Genomic DNA, 15,041 nt, shown 5'->3' with positions numbered 1-15,041 from the left:
GCGTTATGGGAATTTAAGTAGTAAAGGAGCACCGTGACAGAGACCTCTCTGAGACTTAATGACTTCAGGTCAGCGAAGGAATGTTTAATCAAGCTGTCACACACCAGGGCAGCCTACATCTCACTTAACATCATATGGTCATTTTCAAGTACCACCTGATAACTGACGTGAACAAAGAAACTGGCACAGGTTTTTGGCAATACACTTCAAAATTCCTTTAATCAGCCCCAAACCCAGTCTTAGCATCTGGCTCAAGACGATACTACTCATATGATTAATGTCAACTCCAATGTCATACAAAAATTGGTGGTCTGCTCCAACAGCAACTGCAGTGTCATGAAAAAGAAAAAAGCCGGCACATGCAGTAACATAAAGACTCATAATGTCTTGGTCAATTTTCTGAGTTATATTTAAAGCTACTGGACTCAATGAATTTGCAGATATACACTTTTCACTGTGTTGTTTGGCCTAATTATCTGATTGTATCTCCATGCAGTCCTGCCTCAAGCACCAATCTTTCAATTAATCCTTTTTCAGAATTTACAGTTTATCAACTGAGTGTTTGGCCCCTGTAGCTTTCACTCCTTACAGTTTTACCAGGGAAAAGGATGGCTGGCTAACTGTCGGGCTAATCCCTGTCTAGAGGAAAATAATCTCCGTCTAACAACTCTGTCTCCACCTTGGAGGATCATGAGGTGGTTACTGTCATCCTCCCCGCTCTTCATCCCACCAGTGCTGCTGCTGCTGCTGACACTGAGGCACCCTGACACAATGGTGTCACGGCTGACCCCGCCCAGCTGGAGTCTGACTGATGGGAGCAGGGAGCGCAGAGGCTAGTGCCCTTCTACGCAATATGGAGAGAGGAATATGAGAGCGGGAGGAGAGGATCATGGGAGCAGACATGGTTGAGGCTCGTGTTGTGATCTGGGCTCAGCCAGCAGGAAGAGATGTAGACAAGCATGTGGCCTCTTCGCTTCCCCCAGCGGAACCACAGACGAGCCGAGCGGCAGGAGGAATGGTTGTTCCAGCTCTGACAGCTCGCAGCTCATAATCCTAACCGGAAAGGAGATGCTGCAGACTGGAATGAACCATATACATGAGCATTAAAAAATGTAGAGTATGCATTAGTTCCTAAACTTGACTGCTGTCTCATCCTCTTTGTGCTTTATGGCTGTTTGCAGGCGAAGGTATAAAATTCCACTAAGAACATTCTGAAAATCTGGCTGCAAGAGTGCCAGAAAAAATCTGCTACAAAAAACGCTGGAATACTGTAACATTAAAAAACTGTGAGAATAATGTCACACATCTGTAAAATAATGATGTTTATCGAGGATTGAAATACAATAAAACTGTAATTTTCTGGTCACGCACTGTGAAAGAATGATTTACTTTTTGTAAAAATCCTAATTTTTGATGTGAAAATTTAAACGAACAAGAAGAATCAGTAAGACAGCAGTTGCAAAAATAATTTACCATTATTCAGTCCTTAATATACATAATTATTCTTTCAAATAACAGTAATTATCTGTAAAATAATTATATTTTTTGCCAATATATATTTAAAAAAAATTGTGTAATTTTACAGTCAAATGTTGTACAATAACAGATTTTTACTATGTCAATGTTATTTGCAATTTTGGCAAGTTTTTAATGGTTAACTAGTAAATTAAAACATTTTTTTCTGTAATTTTGCTAGTTATTATCTGTAATTTAACAAAACTGGGAAAATCTGTGAAATACCCATAAATTGCTCAATAAATAACTGTTAAAAACATGTTTTATAACACTAGAAGATCTGTGTTGTCTCCAAGCTGGGAAGCTAGGAGGTGACCTATACAGACTGAGGAGCGCATACTGAGAAAATAAAAGCAGGCTAGAGTCTATTATTTTTAATGAAGGGCATTGGAGCATCCTCAGGCAGACCTCCTGCAGGGACAAGTGCTGCAAAAAAAAAAAAGAAAAAAAAAAAACAACTGTAAAAACAAGATCATCAATCCCAGATCCTTTGCTTTCTAGGACTCTGCTCCACCCATCCTCTTTAAAATATACTGGAACCAAACGGTGTTGGAGATGTGTTGCAGGAAATTCTTCTAGTGAAATCACAAAAATCACAAAAAATATTAATTTACATGTTGACTGTAAAAAAAAAAAAAAAAAACACTGTAAATATATCCACATCAAAAAATCTGCATTGATTTTCAAATAATAATAATTTTTTAACAACACGTGACCATAAAATGACACTATTTTACAAAATTTATATCAGCAAATACTGGAATTATTTTACAGATATTTGTCATTATTTTTTACAGTTTTTACACTTTTTGATTGTTACGGTATTCCACCATTTTGTAACATATTTTTTCAGGGACCCTTGCTGCCTGATTTCCACAGTTTTTTTTTCTTGTTTTTTTTTTTTTTTAAGTATAGGCTTTAAATAACAGGAATGCTGACACGAGGCCAAACTGATGAGCTTAACTGTTTAACTGGAGAGGCGAGTAGCAGCTACTTATGTGTGCTGAAAATGTGTTTTTATATACACTTTTCCTCCTGTATTAACTTCATCCAAGGTCATAAAACATTTCCTAATGTTGTAAAAGAGCCGTTTGGGTTTCAGGCCAGCTAAAAGCTAAAAATAGCCCTGCCAAAGTTTTCCTATACAATCCCAACCGGCTGAGGTGTTTCTGGTCAGCTGGTCAGTGTGTGTTTTTCCTTTGCTAGCCTGCTCCTCTGGAAAAGGGGAGGCTGCTCAGTCTCATTATGTTTAGACCAGCCAGGCGGAGGCTGCCCCGGAGGCAGGGGGAGTATTTGGGGGAGGTGGGGATCACAGCTGCTGCAGCAGTGGTGTTGGGTAGGCAGCATTTCTTCTGTGATGTGCCAGATGACCTCAGTGACCCCACGGCATGAGGCCAAACCTTCCTGAACAAGGACTGCCCTCAGCAAGTCTGAGCCAGATCATAGTCTAAGAGAGTTATCCTCCTGTTTCATATGTAAAAATATTCTAAGAACTGAATGTGTTCTGAAGTGAACAGTAGTGTGCTTTGTATTGTGTGATTGAAGTCTTTTTTACATGTCAATGAAGTACAATTTACAGGATACAGAAGTTTCCATAATTATATCATTTAATTATATAAATACTCATTTTTACTCCGCCAAGGAATGCGTTGGAATTATGTGATGATCGCCGTGCGTTTGTCTGTCTGTCTCTCTGTTAACATTACTCAAAAGCAGACTAACAGATTTGGATGCAATTTTCAGGGAAGGTCAGGAATGACACAAAGAGCAAGTGATTAGATTTTGGCAGTGATGCAGCTTATAGTCTGGATCCATGGATTTGTTTAAAATTTCTCTCTCATTGCAAGATAGCAGCACAGCATCACTGTAACCATGACTACAGGTGAACACTACGTCAGCTGCCTCCTGATGATCACGTGATTGTGATCCTACTACAAATCGACCGCTGCGGACTTACCGGGACTTATCCATTCGAAATCATACATGGAACAATTGATTAAATTGCGCGAGTGTGTCCGAGTCCCACCAATTCCCGCCGCCCGCTACATATTTAGGTCATGTGATTCGGTAGCCATGCATAATGTACACATGCATAACACACGCCTGTGCTCAGTGCAAGGTCATTTTTTATTAAAGATTTCATCTGTCAGAAATGATACGACTGAGCAGCCTTGGTGGAATACTGCACTCTCTGAATGCTTTTCTTGTTAACATTGTTTCTATGGAAGGCAATAACTATGCCACATTTTATATAGAACATAATTGACTCAGGAAGATATTTTTCTTTTTCCCTTATGTATGTACAATATGTTCAATGCAAATTATGACCCAGTGCCATTTAGTTAATTTAAACAGACTCACTGAAATTGCAGGATTTTTGAATGTGACTTTTATGGCTGGAAAAAAGTGAAGGCTTAGCACAGTTTGGTCCCAGAAATGAAAATTGTTAACAGATAATTGAGAGAATCATAATTACATCCATTTATTTATAGAGCACATTCAAAACACTGACAAAAGTGCTTTTCAAATACATGTAATTAGAGCAGAGAAAATAGAGATGACTGATAATTTCAATCTAATTAAAACATATTCTGGGTGATGCGCCTTTGTACGGGTACATGCAGTCATTTCTGAATTATTTTCTAAAAACAGTGTAATTCGTTACTAATTACAGGAAATTATTTTGAAGAATACTTTTTTTTCCCTACTTATCACTTTCCTATCCACAATCCTAATTCTATCCAATTAGTGCTTCACTGGTGAGTTACTGTTTGTGCATTTGTCAAGCTTCCTAATATAGTGCTTCATGTTTGCAGTTTGCAGGGATGTTTCTGGCACATTTACGACTCGATGTCTTGTTTTTGAAGAAGACAGAAGCAGTCTTTGAACCCTTTGACCCCAAAGCATCACCTCTATGGAAACAGCTCAATCATAGCTAGAGATGGATAAAATTCAGTGTTGTCTTTTGTGCAGTAAAATACAGTTATAAGGACAAAACATCAGAACAAAAGAATGAAAACAAGTTAAATGTTGAGAGGAATAGGCACTCTACATCCCGATTGGCTCCTACTTTTTGTTCACAACCTCTACATATTGGGCATTTTTCACACCAGTCTGCTTTTTAACTCTAGAAAGATATTTCACTGTAATAAATAAATTATCCAACAACCTACTCCTCTGTGTACCATTTATAAGTCATGTTGCATTTATTTTATTGATCTACCGTGTTTTATTTACCTCTCCTTGGTTGTCAATCTCTCTGCTCTATGTAAGCACTAGTCTATGGCAACACCATTCTGCATACAGTTAACCTGAAAAGTCAGCTTTTTTGTTTTTTACAGCATCTTCTTAGTGTAAACAGGTTATTTTTTGGCAAATTTTTGGTTGTTTTTCCTGAAGGAAACATAAGTCACATTCAAGGGTGGTTGAAAAGTTGACACAGTGCAGTTTCCTGCTATGATAAAGGTTGCAAATTTCTTTAAAGAACGTATGCCTTTCTACTTTCAACACTACCGATAGGTTTTGGTGTGAGATGGCTGCAGATTTAGCTGGCTAGCTAATCGACGTTAGCTCATGGTTTATTTATAGCGTCGACCACTGAGTTTGTCATTCGCTCAGGTGATGTTTTCCTTGTGACATTGGCTTTTTCTAACATATCCTGTTGCCCCACATATTATTAAAGCTGATGAACAGTTTGCTAACTCACAGCCTTGAAAATGAGACTTCATAAGTACATTTGCTTAAATGCTGCATTTAAATACTTGTACTTTACCTGTTCTACTACTTTATACTTCTACTGCTTTATTCCATTGCAGTTATCTGACAGCTGTAATTACTAGTTTCTTTGCATATTTAGACTGAAAACACAAATTTTAATCAAGAAGTATATTATGATGTTTTGCTGATGGAAGTCCTGCAGTGTCGCCTTATTATTAGACTAAGATAAATACTAAATGCTACTTAATTGATCCCCAGATGGCATTAAAATCGCTTTAAGTATATTTTCATGCTAATACAGTTGTGTTTTTACCTAAGTAGAAGGAGTCCAGGGCATTTATTTGTGACATGGTATTTCTGCACAGTGGTAGTGTTATTTTTAGTGTACAGTACAAGGTCTGAGTACTTTCTTCATTTCTGATCACCAGTGTAGGTAACCAGTGAACCAGACTAGCTTAGATCCCAATATATCCTCATCTTTCTCCCACACACTGTCTCCTCATCATCAGTGAACAGTGATTAATGATGTAGCTTCACAGCAGCTGGAGTTGAGATGAGAGGTGAGGTAGCAGAAAGTAAAGTTCAGCCAACAGACTAACGTTAAGGTTCAAACGTTACGGTTGAATTGATGGGTCAACTGCAGCGACCCGACTGTCCGTCAGGAAGCTGCTGACATGTTTGTCATATATATGGTGCATTCAGGAACTTGCAGCTGTGGTGCTAATTCGGTAGGTTGTGGGCTGCATGCCTGCTCTCTTATAGCTTGTGAGCATATGAATAAATAAAGGAGGAGGCAATGGAGAGAGGGTGTGTTGTTGTCCTTACGCACTGTAAAAAAAAAATAAAAAAGAATCTTCTAAAGAAACTGTGAAAATCTAGCAACAAAAGTGCCAGAAATAACTGTGAACTGTGAAATACTGTAACAGTGAAAATAATGTCAAATATATGTCAAATAATATTTTTAGTGGATTTTATTGGCCTGTTATTTACTCTTTTTTTTGTTTTTTTTTTTACAATTTCCACTAACATTTTTAAACATTAATATGCATAAGGTTTACATATACATATTTTTGTTTTAAACAATGGCAAATACCTGTTTTGTTGGGGTTTTTTTTGACTAATGTAATACGCTAAAACTGACATATTTACAGTTTTTATTTGGTTTTTACAGTCAACATTTAAATTAATTGTTTGCTGATGTCTTTTTACTTGATACAAAACAGCTAAAAAAATCATTTTTTTAAACTTTAATGTATATAATTTTTCCTCAAATTATGACAAATATTTGTCAAATAATGATGATATTTTTAGCTGATTTAATATAGTTAAACAGTCTAATTTTATCTTGACACACTGTCAAAGAATGCGTTACCAATTGTACGGATATTAATTGTGGACAATATTCAGTTTTGGTCTGTTTTTACAGTCAGTTTTTAAATTAATGCTTTTTTTTGTCATTTTACTAGTTTCAGACCAATTTTAAAAAGTATGATTTTTAAATATTGATATACATACTTTTGTTTTCAAATAAAAGGAAACATATAAAATAATTATATTTTTGCTGATTTAAAACTGGAATTTTATGGTCACATTGTCAAAGAAAAATTCACCATTTGTTTAAAAAAAAAAAAAACTTTCTTTTTCTGCAGATGTTATTCACAATTCTGGCTGTTCTTGTTGTTTTTTTTACAATTATTGTGTGAATTATTACCTTTTCTGTGATTTTGCTAGTTATTATCTATAATTTAACAAAACAGAGAAAAGCTATAAAATGACAGTAAATTGTTCAAAAAATTACTGGTATTTTTTGCAGTGCATCTGACTGTGTGGTTGTGTATGAGTGGCTACCGTTGACTGGCTCAAGCCTGTTCCTCCTCAATCCTAGCGATGTTGCCTGACACCGTCTTGGCGGCCTGCTGGGAGTGCAGTGACGAGGTTTTCCACCAGCAGAGTCAGGCCCAGCGTGAGATACCCGAAGCCCATCATTAGCCTGCTCTCTTTGTCAAACGCTTTTCTGTTTCATCGCCCGCCGCCTTCCCTTCCACCTCCTGTCGACTCACTCCTTCACTTCTTACACTCCCCCTTTCGACCAGCTACTGTTCTTCCTCCTCTGTTTTCTGTAATCATTTTCTACCTCATTATTCCTTCATGCAGACCTCCCTCTCTCTCTTTCTGCGTCTGTCTGTCTATTTTAGTGTTCAACCTTTACCTTCTCATGAAGGGCACGGCATGAGGAGGATGTAAAGTGAATAATTATTTCTCCATGTGCTTCCTGTGTTACAACAGGGTGAGAAATGACAGGTTTGGTCGTATTATCAGTGATCATACTGGGTGTAGAAATAAGTGGCACTGGGAGTTTTTTTCTACTTGTGGGTGTTGCTGCACAGCTGTCATGATAGCCTCCTCCATTTTGGGTTCTGGTTCTATCTGTCCCCTCAAAGGTCAGCATTGTCAAGGCAGTGCAACGATTCGACAACAGCATGAATTTGCAAATTTACTTGACTGTGGGCTGCAGTTATATTCATGTATGTCAAACTGTTAAAAGCACATCAACCTAAAGTGATATTTTTGTAATATTAACAGAGGGCAGACAAATTAATGTTAACAGCTCATTGAAAAGTTCTTTGATGTGACTTTTCAAATCAACATGAGACAAATCATCTGTGAACTTCAGCAAATTTAAAGAAAGCAAAGCTGTAAAGCTGCTCTCTGTTTTAATAGTGGGTGAAGTCACTGTGTGAACGGTAAAATAAGTAGCTTGTACAAAAACTCACAGAGAAATCTGCAGCTCCCTTCAACTCTCCAGAGCATTTTAGTGGCTTTGAGCTCATTGTTTTGAATTTGACAGCCTACAACTTTAGGCAGGCAGCTCAGAGAAACAAAAGTACACACCATACAACTGAAAGACAAAACTGGCAACAAGCTGGTGCACATAGTCGAGCATTAAGCAGCTAGAGTCAGATATGTTTCTACGGAGTTGGTGGAGACTAAAATGGAAATGAGAAAAGAGTGAAAGGTCGCCATATATTTGTCAGGTGACCAGCAATACATGTGTAAATGTCAAAGTCTGTATATAAAGATGGTCAAACCCTCTACATCATCATCTTTCCTGATAAGCGACTTTAGAGCGCAGTCTGGTAGCTCCAGTCTTTGCCATCTTGGCAGTTCCTGACTCCTCAAAACACCTGGCTAATTTAAAAATTCATCGCTTGTACAGTTGAGAGTGAAATTAATTATAGAGACCAAATCTGTTTTCTGTGCCACAGAATAAATATGTTTATTTCTGCTGTAAAGTTGCACATTTTAATATTGGGGTATATGGGCATCGACTCACTCTTGAAGCCAGCCTCAAGTGGTCATTCGAGGAACTGCAGTTTTTGGTACTCGAGCGTTAGCATCATTTTTTAATATCCAAGTCTGCTTGTTCTGTCCTGAATAGGTTTCAAAGAGACATGAAATTAATTGTTAAAATGTGTTTTATACCATTAAATGCAGAAATAGATGAGGCTGTGCTTTTCTTTTGACACTGCAAAATAGAGGAAACAGGAAATGGTAAGTGGGAAACAGGAAGTAGAATGCTAAGCTGTGAAGAAGGTATCATGGCAGCTGTGATTTCTGCCTTCTAATTCAAGTCAATCCTGCTTGTGTATCCCTCAGGAACCAATGGCGGCAAGAGTTTATTGTTCGTTACACAGTAAGTCATCAGTGTTGATGATTTTGTGGATATTTTCTGTGTATATGATAGAAATTTAATTTGTTATGGCGTGTAAAAGTAGCAGTTCTATCATACAGTACACTTACCTGCTTCCCTTTTCATTGCCCTTTGACTTACCTGTTATATATTTAGTGGCTCGCGATGCTAACAAATGGCTAAGTCATTTATATTTACTTGTTGCTCAGCATAGCAATATATTGAGTGTATTTTTTGTATTTTACTTTTTTAGTTTCACTCCAATTCAGTGTTGTCAAGTTGACTCGCCTGCTGACTGTGAAATCAATAAAGGAGCAAGACGTTCATTTTCCTGGCTCTTGAAAAGGAGTTTGACTGGCTGTTTATCTATGGTAAAGCTTTGGAAGTACAACACACAGAGAGAACAGTACACTGCTGCTTGGTAAATATGCAATCGATGACTAAAATAGTGGACCATATCAACTTTAAAAATGATTATCTGTCAGTTTTGTGTTTCAAACTTGTCCCCTACATAACCGAAAAATCTGCTATTTGGGTTGAAGACAAACTGTTAGTATTCGCACTATATCAACATCAGTATAAACTCTTATTATGTCAGATATATACATAATATGCAGCTTTTTGCTTGTTTTAAAGTCACTCACATGGATTTATTGAGCACAAATATGTTATTTTCTTTAAAGTAGGAATACCCCTCAATGATTACTTTCTCTTCTTCTTATACGTGTTACTCATGTTGCTTTTTATTTCCACTATGTATTGCTCTGTTGTCATACCAGTAACTGTCTTATTGTGCTGTTCTGAGGTGTAGCCTTGTACTCTGTGTGCACTGCTCTTATTTTCTACTCTTGGCTGAACTTCGACCTCCATGACATGCATTCAAAGGAACACACTGAGGTTAAAGGAATAGTTCAGCCTTTGTAGTCAGCTCTAGAGGTGCTTGTAGCATAATTTTGACCTTGCCAGCCTCTCTTCTATACTATGCTAAGCTGCTCTATGGCTCCAGCTTACTTAACACTTCAGTACTCAGTACTGTGTGCGATTGTTAATCATTTTTTACATATTTCTCATCACTTGAGACAATTATCTGTGCACTGGTGTGAAGTATAGTAAGGTGTTGTAGTTTAATAGACGTGTACTTGTCAAGGATGGAAGCAATTTATAAGTCTACCTTTCTTGAAGTCATCCTTCTCATACAGACAATCCCACCGGGGTTTGACTTCAGCCCTGCAGTGTCCAAAGGGAAGGAAAAATTAACCCCTGAGGGAAGGTACCCTCCACCTCTTACTCCTTCAGCCACTCAGATCCTCCTCCTGCCTCTCCTGCTTTTAATGAAGCCCACCCCATCACCATCCCATCAAATATAGATGCAGCCGGGAAGCATCTCCCTCAGCGGCTGCCCCCCAAACACCATGTGACATACCTTCAGGCCTGCACAACCACCCTATGAATTATTCACCCAGGCACATGGACCTGGGCGTGCCTCTGGTCAAACCGCACCCCCAGCATGCTTCTTTATCTCCTGAACAACACCTTATTTCACATTGAGTTAATCGATTTTCATCCATCTTTTAATCATGCTCTGTACATCTTCAGGTCTTTGACTCCAATTAAAGAAGCTAATGAATTTTGTCCACCCAGTGTTATATGAATAGCTCTGTGCGTTAACTAATTATGGATCCGACTCCACTACTGGTCATGTCCTGCTCTGTAATTGGATTTTCGCCAAGGGTTTATTGATTTCATGTTGAAAGTGAATGAAAGAGGAGGAGGCGCTCAGTCTGATATGAATCATGAGAGCACATGGAAAACTCTATAGCATTAACTGCTTTGTCACCGTTTTATTTTGACGAAAGAATTCCTGTTGCCTTATGCCAAAGTGTGTTCATTTTAGAGGCTCTCTGCAGTGGTGACCAGTGTTAGGCAGTGATTTAGTTGCCTGCAGCCTTTTGGAATGAAGAGAGAGAGCAAACGGCAAAACAGCCCCTACGGCAAGCAGGTGGTGACTTTTTTCTGCGAAGGAGGAATAATTAATCAGCAGAGAGGGCCGCGTGAAAAGGAGGGAAGGAAGTGGGAAATAAAGAGATGAAAGAGGCTTCAGTTCAAAGAGAGCAGTCGGTGATGAGCCTGGCCCTTACTGGGCCTGCACAAGGCTGTGGAGGAAGCAGTCGGACAAACGGGGCTTACAACTGTCACGGCTGTCTTCAGAGAAAAGCAGATTGCATTCAGCGTGGATCCAGTAATCTGATTGCTTCAACGATTGCTGTAATTGATTAGAGCTGGTAAGAAAACAGAATAATTGAATTGTAGAACGTGGTGTTCTTTGGATATTCATGGAGGGAAAAAGGGTTTTAACGGGTTAGTTCAGACACAAACCAGGTTTAGACATTGCTCTCCATCACTATTGTCAAAATGCCAAAAGAGGGGATATATTCTGGAGCAACACCTTACTAAAACATGTTAATTTTTTCTTGTAGTTGCCACTGTGTATGTATGGCTGGGTATGAACCTGGAACCTACTAAAACCTTTCTGTTTGTAGCTCTGAGTATCAAATCTGTCAAGTACCTAAGGCTGACTTCAAACTCCTGGCTAGAGACCGTACACCTGCATGCATATATTTGGATGTTTCTAGTCAGCTGGGAGCCAAACAGCTGGTGAACGAGCCAGTGATTGTTAAGCATGAATGAAATGCCTCTCAGTAACCTTGTTTTCACATAGCTGTCAAGCATATTTGGAACAAACTTTTAAAATGTTGCCAAAGAAGTTGTTTTCATTAGCTCCTTTGGAATTAATAAACAAGGGTGCATAGTGTCATCAGAAGGTAGCAATACATACTATGTTACACGGGACTGTAGTAAACAAAAAAAAGTTCGCCAAATGCCTGAAATCCTTCAAGAACAGTAAGACAGACAGTACTTTGGACATCTGTGAGATCAGTCTTCAGAAATTGTTATCAATCGTGAATGTTGTCATTTTTCTAGTCAGCTGGTATCGGACATGTTTTGGCTAACTGGAGATAAAGACAACAAAAGAAGCATGTGTTTGCATCCCACCTAATAGTTGAATGGTTAATTGTTTATATCGCCATTATTTTTTCCCCCAACACCAAACCTAAATAAATAAAGCAGATGTAGAGGTCTACAAATAAGGGTACAATATGTGAGATTTTGAACATAAATACGACATTAATGTAACAGTGAAGATCCACATTTATGTCAAGCTATCATACAGTCATGGCATCCTGAAGTCACACTCCCTTAGTGTGTGTTGTAATCCAGACTTCTCCGATCTATGTTTTTTCAGCTTTGAGCCCTTCTCTCTGGAACTTTCAGTCTTCGCGCTTAAAAACAAAAAAAGAAAAGCCTCCAACACTACAAAGTAGAAGTAAAAATGCAGTCCAGCATTTAGCCAGCCTTAAACATGCAAAGAATGTAAAAGCAAAATATTTTATTATATTACTTTCTTAATTTATGTCCATTTAGTTCATTACAGCTCATTGTGAAAGTTTCTACTGCTTTATCTGCTCCTTCTTCACCAGTCATGTCTGTTCTGCTCCAGTCTTTGTATTTCTGTTTCCACACATAGGCTCACTCCGGTCCAATGGGCAACAGTGACAACAAATTGCTACAATGCTCAAGTGTGATAATAGCTGCGATTAGTTTTGTCTGGGGGTGCATCTGACTTTGCGCGTACTTGAAGAGGTATATTTTCATTTATTGTCACTGTCATCCCATTAAATCTGCCTCTAATCAGAATCAAAAATGCATCTAAACCACCTACATCACATTGTGTGTGACCAGCTGCAAAGCTAAGCCATGTTCCCCTGAAAATAGACTTGATCCTTCCTCCAAAGATTATCATTTAACAACAGCACAGGAACAGCTTTCCATCCGGCTCAGTGGGATCAATATGTTTGTTTCCCTCATATGAAAGCCGATTCAGTCTGCCTCTGCCAGTCACGGGTTATGTAAAGAGTCAAAATGAGAGCGGCTTGTGGTCTCAGTCGGTGCTGGCTGCTGATGTGAGCATACGCGATTAGAGATGCTCTGCAGTCTTGCACTGAAGGTAGCATTGTCGCCGCTGTCGCCTGGCCTCCTGCCTTCCCTGTGTCCTGTCACTGATGATTACAGCATCCACTGACAGAGTCGTCATGGCATCTGTTGCTGCATGTGTGAGCTTTCTATTTCACTCTCCCTGCAGGTTTCATGACTTTGACATGGGTCAAACCAAGTTGATCACAGAGAGCACCAAGGTCATGGTGCACTCCTTTTCATCAGTCTGCATCTACCTTGAGCACATGACTACACAATGCATGTGCTATAATGCAGTTTTTTTTCACATAATCACACTTTCAGGGCTGCTGAATGACACTGACATTTCAGAATTATTAATAATAAAAACACACAATCTTACAATAACAGTATGCAATACAAATCAAACACTTGAAACGTGGAAATATTAAAAACAAGACGCTGAATGCAAGTATGAGATTGCACAAAGGGAGAGGACAGAGCGTTCAGTTTGAAAGGCTCGTCCTTTGCATAGACTTGTTACCATGTTTTGTTTAAAACACGCACACACACACACACACACACACACACACACACACACACACACACACACACACACACACACACACACACACACACACACACAGAGTCACACAAATAACACGGTTAGAGTTCTCTCCTTCCAATGCCTCCACTTCCTGTGACAACCTCTGATTGTGCTGATGGGCATTTCGGCCTCTGTCTTTGCCGGGATGCCATTTGAGGGATCAGTCTGTAATTATGTTGAAAGAAAACGGTCATGGTGTGTCAGTCAGTGTGGGGCTGCTGTTCTAATTGGTAGACACGAAGGTTTCTCTTAGTGGCTGCACTGGCATTAACGAAGACCTGGACATAAATGAGTTTAGCACTCGATTTGTGAATGCTGTAGTCTTGATACAAAAAGCTGCATGGTATGACAACGTAACTATAGCGTGAAATTGTAGCGCTGCCTCCAGCTGCAAGCTACGCAGAAATATTAAGGACAATTAATACATACAGTGCATTCAAAACAAGCAAGCAAGCATAAAAGTCTGTGCTTGCTCTTTAGAGTGCAGCACTTTTACATATAAATAAACACCCATCACATTCAAGCCAAAACAAGTTCACACAATGCTGATTAAGTCTACCAGCATCCAATAAATCTCACTGTATTTCATAGTTACTGGGGATTTTTAGTTGGTTTCTTTGGCAACATTCAGTGATGCATCTTATATTCACAAGCAATCCTGAGACAGTAGTGACCGTTGAGATGGCGATGGAGTAGACTACAGCAGCTAGGAGTCTAGTGGAGCCTATAGCAGAAACACCCAGGAAGTGTTGAAGAAAAGTTTCAGATTCAACAGATTGAAAAGAAGCTAGGAACTTAGAGGTAGTATTGTAGTCCAAAAAAAAAAAAGAGTGACTCATGGCCAGCCATACGTTGTAAGCAAATGTGAACAGTGTTTTGTAGTTACTCTCGCTGCCAAGCAGGAGAAACAAAAGTTAAGAGCCCTGTCTCTACAAAATGATGTTCGTATACAACTAAACAGCATTCAGTTACATTTTTAAGGGAGCATAAATTTGTTTTGAACTGTAACTGTAATCTGACAGAAATTGTATTGTCCTCAAAACATTATTGAGAATTTGAAATCTAAATCTAAATTTCTTGAGCAATTTAGTTGTATAGAAATGTTATTTTGTGGGGACTGGGTTGGCAGGGAGGACATGAGGTCAGCTAGCATTTGGTTGAATATAAATACTTTGGAATCCCCAATGAGATCTAATTGGATTTAGCAACTTCAGGACTATTAGATTGTCAGTATCCATCGTAGTTTAACCAGAACTGGCATGTGGAAACAGCAGTGTAACCATTGTAGCCCAGGTGTCCCGATCTCTAACCAAGTCCTCCAGCTGCTCCTGGGGAATCCTAAGATGTTCCCAATCCGGAAGGGATTTGTAATCCCTTCAGCATAATCTAGTGTCCTTGCAATTGGACCCACCCAGAATACCTCCCTAGAAAGTTGTCCAGGTGCTGTCCTGGTTGCACCCTAGAAACACCTCAGCTGGCCTCTTGCAGTGCCGAGGAGCA

General features: G+C 38.9%; 1 protein-coding gene across 3 annotated transcripts in view; it reads left to right on the top strand.

Moving 5' to 3' along the window:
- The window catches only part of fynb (FYN proto-oncogene, Src family tyrosine kinase b), a 104,987-nt gene that overhangs the window by 45,376 nt on the left and 44,570 nt on the right, over positions 1-15,041 (top strand). Inside the window, exon 1 of one of the 3 annotated variants that reach the window (XM_035944726.2) lies at positions 11,187-11,205. The exons of the other annotated variants lie outside the window; for them this stretch is intronic. The gene's annotated coding sequence lies outside the window, so the exon portion shown is untranslated. Of the gene's footprint in view, positions 1-11,186; positions 11,206-15,041 lie in introns of those variants that run through there. 3 annotated transcript variants of the gene reach the window in all.

This window comes from Amphiprion ocellaris, chromosome 12 (genome assembly GCF_022539595.1).
Source record: "Amphiprion ocellaris isolate individual 3 ecotype Okinawa chromosome 12, ASM2253959v1, whole genome shotgun sequence".
Taxonomy (NCBI): domain Eukaryota; kingdom Metazoa; phylum Chordata; class Actinopteri; family Pomacentridae; genus Amphiprion; species Amphiprion ocellaris.
The sequence above is the reverse complement of the archived record's forward strand: the minus strand, read 5'-3'. Positions and strand labels throughout refer to the sequence as shown.